The 14,830-nt window shown below is 43.6% G+C and overlaps 1 protein-coding gene across 1 annotated transcript in view; it reads left to right on the top strand.

Annotated features, from left to right (window-relative positions):
* The window catches only part of LOC118504283 (fat-like cadherin-related tumor suppressor homolog), a 269,118-nt gene that overhangs the window by 120,056 nt on the left and 134,232 nt on the right, over nucleotides 1-14,830 (top strand).

Genomic DNA, 14,830 nt, shown 5'->3' with positions numbered 1-14,830 from the left:
ACCCTATCCCGGGTCGATTGTAGTTCCGTAATCCAAATCCTGTAGCCCTGGTTTGGGTCATATCCTGTTCGTTCTTGGAGCGTGTTCTTCTGGTGATCCTCCATAGGAAGTAGAGCCAGTGATCCTCCAGCACTCTACTTTGTCTGCTCTCTGCTTCATCTTTGAATCCTCTTGGTCATCTGGCCTATGTCATACCAATCCCCTCTATCATCGCACTAATTCATACATTCTTTAATTCATCGAGTCATTCAATCATACAATCGAGAAACATCACAAATAATAGACAAAGAGCAGGAGTGGAAAGAAGGAAGAAAAGGCACTAAATTTCTTTGTCATTCGCTGGGCAGAACTCAAAAATAGACCACGGGTAGGTATCATCCTCGCCCTCAGCAGATCTCGAATAGGACCTAAAGCTTTCTGCCGATGTTCCTAACTGCGTCCAATAAGGTGGGTCTAGCAGCCTCGTACTCCGCACAAGACCATAGAAGATGATCAATGTCATGGTATCCGAGACCTCAGCCACAATCCTTGGAGTCGACTTAACATGCGAAACTTAGCATAGACAACTCTAGAATGAGCGCACGATGTCCTGAGATGCCAAGGAACCAGGACTTCAAGAAGACCTCATCTGTGTCGTACATACTCTGCCACCGAGCCATGCAGAGAGATGCGTGGCGTCGCGCATGTGCTCATGAGGAAGGAATAGACCTTTCTAAAAAGCGACCCTTCCGAAGCGCCTTTTTTCGGTCAATTGGTATACCCTTTCATTGCCTAAAATACCACAATGAGCGGGCAGCCAAACAAGAGATATTATGCTGCTCCTGATGAAATTCAATGCAGCAGCTTCATTCTGTCACTCCGAACGTCGGAGACCAAGATGAGAATATAACATTCCTCAAAATGCTTTTCTCAAGATCTTCATTCCGTCAATGTGAAAATAGAAAAAGGAACACAAAAAAAGTATCAGTTTCCAGTTCAATTTAGAATCAATGCACAATCCTCTTCCGCTCCGAGCAGACTATGGCGCTGCTAAAGACTTACACAAAACTAATCATTTTGTGTCTCTTGGGCAAATGGTAAACGTCAGTCAAGGAAGGCTTTTCCGCCCTCGGACCACTGCAAAAAGTCAAGTAAACAACACACGACAAGAGCTATCTGCTGGCTGCACTTTTCATGCGTCATATTACACAGCTGCTGACAGCGCTTCGTGCTCCCGTACGAACCGGTGCCGTTGATATGAAAAATCCTTCGCCGGAAAAAGATGCTCTCGTGAACGTGTGAAGTTGCAAATGGTTTTTTTTGCGCCCTCCTCCTCTCCCAGTTTTCCTTTCACGCGAATATGCGCACATTGTCGTTTGCAAAGAGAAAGAGCAAAAATCCTTTACACGCACACACACACACAGTTTGATGGTGGTTGATGAAGCACCATGAAAGGGGCTTTCAAGGCTAGTTCGATGGCAAACGGTTCGATCACGGCCGGTGCCGGATCTTGGGTCTCCTTACTTGCTTACTTGCTACAAGCACACCGTCCCGAGCTTCCGGTGTGTTCTGCGTACTGTTTCATCGATTATTTTTTCCACCCTTCTGGTCTCCCCACCCTTGGTCACCCTTTCATTTCTCCCGGAGCTTCGTTGCTCATCTTTTGCCTGGCTTTGGTGGAAAAAAATATTGCAGCACAACAGAAGCAAGAATCGATGCAAAGCGATGCTCGGAAGTCGTGATCAATTGACTGGCCGCGTTTTGTATGATGCCGTAGCGCCATTTTTTTTTTTTTTGTTCGCTTCGCCCAGACAATGTGCTGCCATTATTCTGCCGTTAGTGCTCCCGGGTAGTATGGTAGCAACAGCACGACGAGTGCCGAAAGAGAGAGAGAGAGAACGGTGATGAGCAGAAGGTGTCAATGTTTGTACCGGACTGGTACTGGTACGCTGCAGGCGTTCGCTGCTCCGGTTGCTTCCGGAGCCATTTTTCTTTATCGGAGTGCACACTGTATCTCGTTACACATTTACACTTCCTTTCCGTTTGATTGGCAGCGCTTCACACTGGCGACTGAGCAACGAAACTAACGAGCACGCGTCTGCTGTTCATGATGATCTTGTTTGGTGTGCCTTTCATATTTACTAAGAATTGAGCCAAAGGGTACGCTCGGTTCGAGTGCTTTAATAGAGAGTGACATTGAAGCTGTGCATGAGCTTGTTTTTGATGTTTGGAAGCAGTCAGCGCTTTAAGGAGATATTGATTGTGCTTTATAAGATCTGAAAACTATGAAGAAGCTTTTATTTTTCAAAAACATCATTACTCTGCCAACTTTTATTTATTTCACTTAAAAAAAACTATAAAGTCGTCAGAACTCTATAATATTCTTCAGGCTTGCCATTACTGATTTCTAAGACTTATTGATACTACGTAGATAGAAAGTCAGTCCTCACTACGGGGCCGCTCCTTTAAGAGGATTCTAAGACCTTTATTATAGATAAAGACTTTCAGACACCTTGCTGATTCAACACGGCTCAACTCTTAGACATTTACTGCTCAAAACTTCAGTAGCCAATCGGCAAGTCAACCAAGATTTGGAAGACTATGCCTAGTCTCATGTGTCTATCTTTCAAGAATGTTTCTTCTTCTTCTTCTTCCTTGGCACACTACAACCTCGAGAGGTCTTGGCCTGCCATTTCTGGCTCTCTGTGACTTGATTTTCCCCTTAGTAAAGCAGTCAGCCCTAAGTACGGAGAGGCGGTCTGGATGGGATTGGAACCCCGGTCCTGCTGTGTGAAGATTGGCGCCGCTAACGCCTCTGCCACCGGACCGCCCCTAATGATTTTTAGCATTGATCAAATCCACAGAGTTCTGAGCAATTTTACACATGTAGTAGGAATCTCTCCTATATCCCCAGTATTATCACCTCCTGTATACGAAATACCCTGTAAACTGTCTTAAAGAGGAATAAGCTTTAATCGAGGAACTTGTAAAGAGACATGTTCAATCTGATGCAGGGTCCCTTCATTAGTCTTTTCCCGTGTCTGATACTAGTCTCCCATGTTCTACAATCGCCGTTTAGTCCATCTATAAGGAGAGATGGACGTGCAATGCTCAAGCTTCAAGCAGGATAGTCAAATGACTTTCCAGAGACTAGCTAACGTAACAAGCGAGAGTCTTGTTACAGATTGAGGATAAAAGGTGAATCAGAAATTTTTTATCTCTTAGAAATGTCTTAACTTCTAAAAGCTAGAAATGGGGAAACAGTTGTCATTTTCTTATCAAAGCAGTGGATGAAGCTTTAAAACTATTCCCTTTAAAATTAAACACTGATATACTGATAAATACCTTAAACTTTCTGCTTCTTTATTTATATCTGCCTGAGCATCATGTTTTCCCAGTTGAACTTCAACTTTAGCCAAATTCCAGGAAAATAAAAATCTTCCACCAACCAAAAACAAACATCTTCCACCGTACCACCGATACCAAACACAGTTCAATAACACAGACCAGTCGTTGCCTGCGTTGGCGGCGAAGATGCTATCTATGGAAGCATATTTATCGTACAACAGCCTACCATCTTGCCGGATGCTGAACCGAACGGCAAGCGAACTACTAGCGCTTTAAAACGCATTGCCCCGAACTGTCGATTAAACAATGATAAAAGCTTACCGAGGTATTTCCCTTTTGTCCAGCGCTTCTGCATGGGCCGGTCCAGCCGATCTTAAATGAAGATGTTTATTTTGGGTGATTGAGATTAGGGGCACAGGGATTCTTTTCATCATTTGTTTTTGTCGGCCTTTTTTCCCCTGTTGATGTTTTGTTCGCCGTGCTTCACTTTACTTCAATTTCTGTGCATTTCAATTCGGGATTCCGTTCCGCGGCGGGGTCCAGCTAGATAAGCGATAGGATCCCTGCCAAAGCACACCCGTAAACAGAAGGGCGAATAAAATATTTAAATCGAAATGTTTTATCTCCGGGGTGTAAATTCCGGTGTGGGCGTCTTTATTTTTGGAAACTGTACTTCTGGCTCTGGCTCGCTCTGCCCCCAAACGGGGAAGCGCCTACAGTGAAAACCTTTTTTCCGGCTATTGGATCGGACGGGAGAGATCTGCTTCACCTCATCAATGTCTTCATTGCGTGTACAGAAAAAAAGAGGCACAAACAGATACAACCTTTGGAACGTTGTTTTGCCAAACATTTTAAGTATTCCTCTCCAGAACCAGAATGTTTGCTGCCCAGGAATTGTAAGGTCCTCCCATGAAAAAAAAACCCCCCAGATTTTCACTATGGAACCCAATCAGCTGGACTTGTTGGATTGGAATGTTGGATCATGAATTTGAATTGAAATGTAGGTCGTCTTCTATCATTTGATTTTCTCTGTTCGAGTTTGTACAAGGAACATGATGCTTTGACCCATCGGCCGTCTCCTTCCACGCTGCGTCTCGTAAAATGAAGTCTCTCAACCGTTCCACCTCGTCAACGTTGCTCATTCCATCTGCGTGTCCGTTCCGCTCTTCCGGGTGTTTGACTTCAAACCCGGCCAGTGATGTGTTGTTGGTGGACGCGGGTGTGCAATCCGTCCCTACAGCTCATCCCTAACCTTCGTGTTGGGGAGGGGGGGGGGTTGGAAGAGCGCTATCATCATTCAGATTATTTCAAACGTATTTGCATTTTCCATGGTTCGCGCTCCGGACCGGAAAAATGGCACACCACCGTGATGGACGAAGAAGAGCTCCACAAACATGAGCCCCGAAGCGGTAAAGAAGAGAAGGAAAAAAAACTCATCACACACACACACAGAAAGTCAGAATTACCACCACCAGAACCTCACAGGCACTCTTCTTGGGAGCTGAGTTGGGTCAGATGGTTTGACCCGAGCGCGCGATGCTTTTGAGCGTTATGTTACGGATTTCTGGTTCGAGGTTTTTCCCAAAACGCGAAACCCCCCGTCTGGCAGTGATTGTGAGATGAAAACATGCCCGTGGGTAGGAAGTGTAAACGTAATTTCATTACACCGTGTGCCTTTCCCACTGTCCGCGCGGGTGTGTGTTTTCTTGCCGTATTTGCCCACATTGGGAAACACAATTGACCCGGGGGTGGGAGTATGACGTTGTTTTTTTTTTTTTTTTGTTGTTTGCTTACCAACATTGCCTTTTTCCGGGCCTCATCCTCCCGGGGGACATTGAAGCTTGGTGCTGAGGTTTGATTTTTTGTTGTTGTTACGCCTAGAAATATGCTGATGTATCGCACATTTCCACAGTTAATGAATCATGGATCCCTAAGTATCACCACATTATGGGGCGTATCAAATGGTTTCATCGCTGACTTCTTTTAGCTCACCCAAGAAGGAAGTTGTTATCCTTATACCGAAGGCGCAATATTTCCGAGCAAAGTCAACGATCCACAGCCACCCAGGATCAGAACTCGTGCTCGGTTTAATTAGAATGTTTTAAAGCGCCTGTACTGAAAACCGTTCCAAGCGTTAGGATAGAATAGCAGATGCCTTGCTACGTCGGGGCACGGTTTTTGGTTGGCCCTCAGTACTTGATATCCCCATTCTTGTTGCTATGATTTTCGTGATGTGGTGTGACGTTATGGCTTTTTTACGGCGCTGTACTTCAAAGAGTTTTTTGATGAAGTACGAGTGCCTAGACTCTTCCGAACCGTGCTTGGAAGCAGAAAGTTTGTGCTAGATGGGAAGAAATTTGCATAATTTTTTAATGACTTTGTGAAGAAAAAGTAGATCAAAACTATTACCATCCCGAGCTCACCGAGAAACTCGGGACGTTCACTTGCGGTCTAGCTTCCGTATTCACGATATTCGATGGCGAAGCCAGTACTTCCCTTACAGGAAGCTACACCAGCTCACACGCCACTCTCAGCAGGATATCTACACCTGCTACGAGCTACCGAGCTATCCTCAAAAAAGTCCCCCCTTATCGTTTCGGTCCCACCCTCCGGTTGTAATGGACGGTTGTATAGAGAAATAAAACTACAAGTGTTATATTCCGTATGCAAATTGCCCTTACATCACCCTTGTTACTGGGGAGGGTGTTTCAAGGTGCGCATACCTTGCGCGCTTGCCGCACACCATCCATCAGTCTTCGTGATTCCTGATCCAACAAACGAGCAGCAACAGATAAAAAAACTGCCCTTCTCCTGTGATACAGAGGAAAGCACACTTTGGCCATGAAAAAATGCATGAAGGTTTTTGGCGGGTGGCGACACTGTAGCTGATCCAGCACGACAATACGACGGGTGTGTGACATCATCAATCTGTGTTTGTAGCCAACGGTTTCCGTCCTCCGATCTGGGGTGAAAAGGAACAAAACGAAACACACACACACAATGGCATGGGATGGTGGACTACTTTTCGCGCCACTCTAACGCGAGCCCACATTGGGGACTCTAATCGATGAACAATGGGACATGTAGGGTCTCCAAGTGTGTCTTTTCACGTTGGACGGATGCAGAATTGTGGTCTGAAGTTCGTTAGGGTGTTCGAGGGCACGATTTGCACCATTTCCGGAATAGATTTCTTTAAATGGGGTTTTAGTTTTTGGAGTTCCCAAGGTTTTTGATACCCTTTGCCCACTGTGCAGTCAGAGCAGAGCCGGTGGTAGGAGGAGCTTCCTTTGAGCAATTGGAAAGTTGTCACGAATGTTCCCGCGCCAACAGTTCTTCGCCAGGTTCGATGCGGAAGTGTCACACTGTTTATGCAAAGTAGGAGTGTGTTGAAACATGCTTCCTGGAACGTTTGGTTGGTGGAACGGACTGGTGGTTCTTTCCATGCTGTCCATCGTGACCGTACCTAACCTGCTACGAGCTGATAAAAATGCTATTATTGCTTCTGATGGCTCTCAATTGCTTTTAGAGTGAGGAATATTTGTTTAAGGTATCTTAAATTGGTCAACACGGCTTACGGATGGATTGCTGAGCATTTCTTGAGAAGCAGATGTTGTTTATAGAGGGTTTATGGGATGAGATTAACTTTTGGGATTATTATTTGATAGGTCAATAGGGAGTTTAACGATATGGATGAAGAACACTTCGACTCTCCCTAACTACTATTTTGTATGATCGATCAACTTGTGGCTTAGACTATATTTGGCTCAATAAACAGACCACATTAATAGCCATTTTCAATCCAATTTTCCCATCTCCTTTAAGGGAGGGGGTCGTTGTCTTCAACCAAACTACAGTCCTTGCACTAATCGATAGCCCGAGCAAAAACCCGCCGCAGCACGTAGCTGCAACGCGACCTCATTTCCCGAAAGACGTCAAAATATTTACCCTTTTTCGACGAAAAACCCACATCCCTGTAGAAACCCCGGTTGCACAGCACAACCTCACCTTGTTCCATCATTTCGTTGAAACGGTCGTGCTGTTGTTGTTGTTGTTGTTTATTGCCAGAGCACCACGCTCATCCTTATCCTTTCGCTAGCTTATTCTTTGCCATTTCGGCACGGGTTTCGCAGCGTAAAGAAGATTTAATGAAGCTAGCATGACACTTACCAAAAAGAAGCTCCGGACAGAGGAAAAGCTGGAACCATCGCTCCGTGGTCTGTGTGCTTTCGGTGGTTTGTTTATGGATTATGGGTGCTTCGATATGGAAAAATGTGGCTGGCGTCTCGTTTGCTGTTTTTTCATCTTACAGCACCACACAGGCCACAATCGTCTTGGAGTTTCGGTTTTATTTTTCCTACCATACTCGATGGTGAAAGCCTTTCCTCTTTTTATTTCTCTCTTGCCGATGGTCTATTTGGCGGGTTTGCCCGGTACCCGTACCTTGTTTACGTGATGCGACCGTGTACGAGTCACGAAATGGTACTTCATCGAATTACAGAAGACGGTTAATCTTTGGTGCTTTCGGGTGCGTCGCTCGCTGCAAGTACGTGACCGACGTGGGTCGGGAAAAACGTTTCCCCCAGGAAGCGTTTGGGTCTCGCAGGGCGCGTTCGGGTGATGAAACTGGTGATGATACATCGATATGGTTGGAGCATAAAATATTGCACGGTCGGGCACGGGGGATGGGACTGAACCGGGCTGGCTGGTTTATTAAATAATATTGCTACGTGTCGGCTCACGGCTGTGCTATTGAGTGTGGCTTTAGATATTCTTGGAAAATATGTAAATAACACAAGCCCTCATAGCTAAACAAAACATGCGATTAAATATTTTTTTCTGGGAAAATTCGATTGAGTTACTGTTTAAATATTAATTGATTGTTTCTTCAAAGAGTTTCGTAGGTTAAGAGTTTATAGAAAACTGTTTTTTTAATCTCAAATATGTTACAAATGTACAAAGCTTCTTTTGCGAACGATTAAAAGGAATTTATCGTATTGAAGAGGCGATAGCAACAATCTTCGCACCGTAGGACCGGATCATGGATCCTATTCAGGCTGTCGACCCGTATCAAGGACTAGGGACCAAAAAAAATGTCACAGGAAACCATAAAAGGCAGGCCAAACCCTTTCAAGGTTTATTTATTCGTGAAAGGAGATATTATAAATGGAAAGTTAAAGGAACAAAGAGTAAAATAAAGATAAAGACAAAACAAGAGATCAACATGGAACAAATGCATTAAAAAATATTCAAAAATAAAAAAATAAAACATAAAACTCAGAAGATAACTACAAATATAAACATATGTGAGTAAAAACAGGAAAGATAGAAATAAAAACTATATCTGAAAAGAAAATAAAATAATAAATTATTGAAACGAAATTTTTAACGCATTTTCAAACATAATAAACTAAAAGTTAAAGAATAAATTATTTTTTGATGAACCATGAAAAAAGAGTTGAACGAAAAATTAAGAGAAATAAAAATTATGGTAAAAATTTGGTAAAAAGGTCATTCATAAACAAATTTACGAAAAACATAAAAAAAAAATAATAATATTAAGTAAAACACATTAATTAACAGGCTCGAAGGTAAAACGAAACAGATATAGAAAAGCAGACAACGGAAACAGTCTTCCATGAATACTCAACGTGGAAAAAAGCAAAAATCAGTTAGTATGATTTGGATACGATCGTTTATTTACTAAGCTCTTGTTATCAAAAAGACTCTCGTTTTGATTACTCCTTCACGAAAAATAAGGAACTTCCAACCTACCTTCCAGTCAAAAGGTTCTCGCCCGACAACGGATTGAACGAAAGCATACTCTACCGTGCGAAGCGCACCTAAGGGCGGCAAGGGCCTCGGATTCTAATTGATTAATATCCGTACAAATATTTGCGCCAGAACCTTACTCACACACTCCCTATTTATTCGCGTTGTGTGCGTGCGTGAAGCATTAGCTTTATCTCGAGCCGGTCGACAGAATCGGCTGTTTAGCCACGGAAGGTATGGGCCCGAAGAGGAAAACATTCGCCACCCGCTCGATGCTTGCTTTGAATTTGCATTGCATTAAATATTTCCAGCTGAGAAATGTACCGGAAATAATGTTCATTAGTATTGCGCCAAGCGGTTTCGTGTGTGGGTGAGATGAGTGGAACGCTGTCCGAATCGGTCGTTTTGCTTCGGGTCCTGCCTGTTCTGGCCGTTTGCAACTCTTTTGCAGCCTTTTCAGCCTGGTCACTTTTTGTGCCGAGATGATGCTGATGCTGCTCGTTAACCATACCAGCACAGAAACCGCTGATGGCTCGCCACCACCACCATTGGCATCGCAAACCGGAACCCGGTCAAACTTTTTCCACTTGCCCAACCGAGGCAAGGCTATGGATGTTTGTTTATTAACCACTGTTATCTTTCTGCTTTGGGTTCTGCCCGGGGGAGGTGGGTGGTAGTTTTTCTTCCTTCCATTGTGCTAAAATAACAAATGTGCACGGTTTGTTCAACAATAAAAATGGTCGGTGCGGTGCATTAAGTGCACTTTTATTGACCAAACATTTCATTATGCAAATTTGGCTGCGGATCTAGTAAAAATGTTTCAAGTCCCAAGCGATTGAGCCCGATGCTTGGCAGATAGCAGCCCGGTTGATGTTTTTGCCACAAATCAATTTCTCATGTTTAACTGCAGTGTTTTGTTTTTGCTTTGTTTATTGCGCATAAATTTTATGAATATTTGTTTCTATAACGATGGTGATTCAATGAATATAAATTAAATTTAACTGATTTTCTGCAGGGTGTCGCCGAAAAACTGATAAAAATGGATTGTTCGATAGTAACAAAAATCATTTAAAATCATATCTGTGTTTATGACACTATCGGGGTAATCTCTTCAAATCCAGGTCATGGCACCAACATTTAAATCGCCATAAAAATAATTACCATCTCAGTTGTTTGTCCCCCAACGAATTTATTACCCAATAGTCTAGTGATATTTCTAAACAAACAAAGACATCAAGAAGACATTTTTCTGCAAAAGTCCCTGTTGAAGCTACGCCGCTTAAAACGATCAATCTTCGAATCCACTCGTCTAAATGCAAACCCCGATGCAACGAACTACACCTTTTCAACATTCCCCACATTACGAGCGCACCCGGCTCCATTTGCAATCCACTGTAAGATGCCTTTCAGCGATATTCTTGCCCGTCGCATTCTTTGTTGGCAGATATTTACGATCACCACCACCGTAGAAGCGAAACCCAACCGCGCCAGAACGCTAATTGGATCTTTATTAGAATCGGCGTAAATCGCTCAGCCCGCGTCGCTCGACCATTCGCTCTTGGCTGGAATTTTATGACCAAAGCGAGACGGATGCTTTCAAGTCATCAGCCCCGATCATCCCACCTGCCAAAGGAGCTGGTTCGCTTCTTGCCAAAAACCGGCCAAACTTACGTTCTTATCGTGCTCAATCTTTCAATCTCTCTTCACCAAAATACCCCCAACCCCGGCGAGTTTTTTTGATGAAACAGGAGGAGAATCGAGCTCACGCATCTCTAGACACATTGTCCAAAGTGTGTCCCCCGTTGGAATCGGATCGCATGAAACCGACTCAATACATCGCCACAGTAAACACGGGACGGATGGCCAAGAATATGATAGGCGCTCTATTGCACAAGAAATCGCCTGCCGTGCGACCAATCTCGGATCGAGCTTTGTTCAATTTTACTGGCGCTTTACTGGGTCCGATCCCGGTAGGAGATGAGTGGTTTTTGATTTTGGCCCTCCCGACCGACGGGGGCTATAAATTTGCAGCTTTATAGCCAAAGGAAGGTCTAATTTAAGCCACAGTTCACGGGTCCGACCGATGGCCGTGCGATGCAATCATTAGCACGAGCGGGGAGTTTATTAGGAAATCATCAGCAGGTTATTGGTTTGTCGCTGTTTTTTTCTTTTTATTTGCCTTACGTTCAGAAATGGTCGAAACCTGGGGTGAAGACGCTTTTTTGGGTCGATTTCTTTCCGGAATATCTTAAATGTCTGCTTAAAAAATCTTAAGTCAGAAAACTCTCGTGGTTTATCACGAATGTTAATATTAATTTGTGTTCTGTTCTTCGTAAATTTAATTGAATTATTCTTGTTTTTCAATTCTCTTATCACAAAAAAATAACTTGATAAATGCTCGGAGAGTAGTACGAAAATACGAAACCTCAAAAAAATACATTAATTCTGGTCACGGCTTAAGATCCTTATACCTGTAGCTTACGCACTTACCCGAGCGCCTACAGGCTGTGTTAAATATTATCGGCTTTTATTACAATATCATGTGGTAGCTTTACAATTAAAGGTAACTTATTCCTCTATCATCTGAAGTCCTTCCAATGTCAACTAGCTTTGTCTAACATTTCATGTTCATAGCGAGCAAAAAGGATCGATGCTGTTACATTATTAACTGAAAAACCCTGTATTTTAAAGAAAATTTCTACAAAACAAACAAATCTATAAAATAAACCATCTGAATTAATAATTTAAGCATATTTTTTATAAACAATAAATAATAAAAAAAAAACATAAACAAATGGAAAGCGAACTTGATCATCTCACTAGACCTGTCAACGCGAGCATTGAATCAACACAATCAATCTGAGCAGTATCGCCTTATTAATTTTTGAGCAACGTAATTAAACATTGATTCAAAGATTTGCTCATTTTACCTCCTTGCTATCACAGCCCAATCCTCTTCATGCTTCATTGAATCGTTATCCCCGCGAGGTTCGCAAGGCTAAAATTTTCAATTAAACGCTGGTTGATTAATTTCACTCCCGTTTACCATTGCTGGGTTTCGGTTGCTAGTTTTTCATCTATCGTGTTTCAAACTTCCTCTTAACTAAAGACGGCAAACAATGCGCACAGCTGGGAAGCCTGCTTCCTTCCGGGAAGTATTTGCCTACGACCAGAACCATTTTGCAGCAAACTCCCCCGGAGCGTTTTGCTGTCGACGGGGTGGTTTTTAATATAATCTGATAATCCGGTAGCCGGCAACGATGATTTTCCCGAGTGCTGCTGCTGCTGCTGCCTAGTGGTTTTTGCTGTGCTGCCACTGAAACCCCTACCAAGCTCACCCGAAATCGTACCATCAAGAGTGGATGAGATCTGGGGTTGGGAGCGTGAGACCCTGAGCTTGAATTTATTATATTTAAGCTTTATTTATAATGCCAGTATTGATTCTTCGGATAACCGTCAACCCCATTTCATCGGTTTAGAGCGAGAGAGAGAGAGAGAGAGAGAGAAATGAAGAATATTTCGTCACCGCGTCTGGACACCGGCAGTCCCTTGCTTTCCAACCACCGCGGCCCGAGTGGTTCGATTATTGAGTTGTTTCGTTTCCGCTTCCGCCACGGCCTGGTTTCGACGTTCGGCCGCGTGGTTGTGGCCCACCGAAACACAACGCATTCGATGAAGCCCACAAAGTGTGCACCGTCGTTCTTACGTCGTTCGTAGGAAAGAAATAGATTTCAAGGGGCAAGATGGTAGGAGAGCATTCGAATCAAGCAAGGGACAGAGTTTGCCAGTTCATACAACAAACGGTAGGAATTGCTCAAACATAATAGAGCTTGAAATTCTGCAACTTGAGAACAGATTCAGTTCTTTAAACAAAACGCTGAAGCCTGCCACATGCCATTAGGTTCATTTTATATACATATCGGATCGTTATTTAGACTGAAAACTTACATTGCCAAAGCTATTCTAATTAGGTGTGGGGCTGAACTGACCATTTCGCAGCTCGTGGTCTCGAGGTGGTGAGAGCTCACCGATACTGGAATCGAGTCTAGATCATAATTACACGCTCTGGTTTTTAATATTTGTTTTTTCTAAATCAAGAAACTGCAGTCTGGAATCAAAAACGAGTCCGGAATCAAAAGGAGCACGCAATCAAACAAGAGTCTGGAACTGGACGGAATCATTCTTTTGGATCAGATCAGACTTATTATTATGTGAGATCAGATCGGATTTATGAGACCAACCAGGAATGCCCATCTTCAATCCTAACGCTCGTGTTTTGGCCTGGTAAACCCTGTAAACCGTATCCCCCATTCAGTGCTCGCCCCATTGGAAGGAAAAACGCTCAAAAACGCGAGTCTAGGAGCTAAAGTAGGGCAAAAGGAAAGCAAAAAAAAACAAGAGTGCAGTGACGTTCAAGACACGAGAAAAAAAAAGGGATAACCGTCCAAGATAGAACAGCGGAAAAGTGGTTAAGGACAGCTCGTTCCAGTGATTAAATGGTTCATTTGTGTCAAGAGAGTTGCGCCACGTGGCTGTGTCCCATTGCACTGTCCTTCTGTTTCATGGCGCTGAAAGGCAGGATACTTCTGATTGGACCGGCCGTCTTTTGTTGGCCATTCTTCGGGTTTTATTTCATCTTTTCTTGCCGTTGCCTCGTTTGATTAAGTTTGCCGCCAATCACCCGCTGGCGGTGCGTTTCATTTGAATCTGCTTGACCTCCTCCCCGGCCGGCAGGATAATCATCGTTCGTGGTAATTTTCCACTTCATTGAAATATAAAATGTATTTTTCATTAGTCTTTTTGCCCCGTTCGGTGGAGAGGGGTCAGGTGAGAGCGGGAGTTCTGAGCTTAAAAATGGTGCAGCTTTGGATGAATAGAAATCGTAATTGAATTTTGTCGCGCTTTTTTTTCCTCAATGCGTAATGACGGTGAATGGGTGGTATTAATAGGATTTCGTTGTTAATTTTCTTGTCTTCAAGACATTTGCGTTGAATGTGTGTGTGGTTTTTTTTTCTTTATTATACTGCTATTTTTACACCTCAAGATTTGCTATAATTATAGCAATTCGGTATTCAACTAGCCTATCCTACACTTAGCATACAATAAGTAGCCTAATATTATGCAATGCGCATCACAAAGCAAGGATAAAGTCCCGTGCTAAAAGTGCCTTGTTTTGATTGACTTTCTAGCCTAGATAAAAGACCTACTCCGGGCATCCCTGGAGTAGTTTTTCCAGTTACTGTGCCTTCGATTACAAACGGCGCAGCACTCCGCAACGGAGCTTGAGCAATTACGGTTCTTTTCAACATCATCTTGGTGTCCGCCGCCCGGGACCGCCCTCGTAAAGTGGACACTTCCGGGGATGACCATTTATTTCACGCTCTTCCTACGGCACGGTTGCCGCCATTTTGCGAACACTTTCCGCTTATTATCTATCATTCATTCGAAATGGTTCACCAATCCAGCGGCGGAGGCCCACTTGACAAAACGCTGTACAACGACCACTTGACGATCGCAATGATGAAAATGTTTCGCTCACACCCCCAAACCCCCCCCCCCCCCCCCCTTTGGAACGCCGTAAGTAAAGGAAAAACGGTATGCCTGCTGCCCGAAAACGGCAAGACAACGTGCTTTGCTGGCGCACACTGGCCAATGTACGGTATGATTTATTCAGTCGTACAAAAATACACCAGCACCAACGGCTGGGTGTTGGGCACCAACCGACGTTAACCCC

The sequence above is a fragment of the Anopheles stephensi genome, chromosome 2 (assembly GCF_013141755.1).
Source record: "Anopheles stephensi strain Indian chromosome 2, UCI_ANSTEP_V1.0, whole genome shotgun sequence".
In the NCBI taxonomy this organism is placed as follows: Eukaryota; Metazoa; Arthropoda; class Insecta; order Diptera; family Culicidae; genus Anopheles; species Anopheles stephensi.
This window is presented reverse-complemented; position numbering and strand designations above follow the sequence as displayed.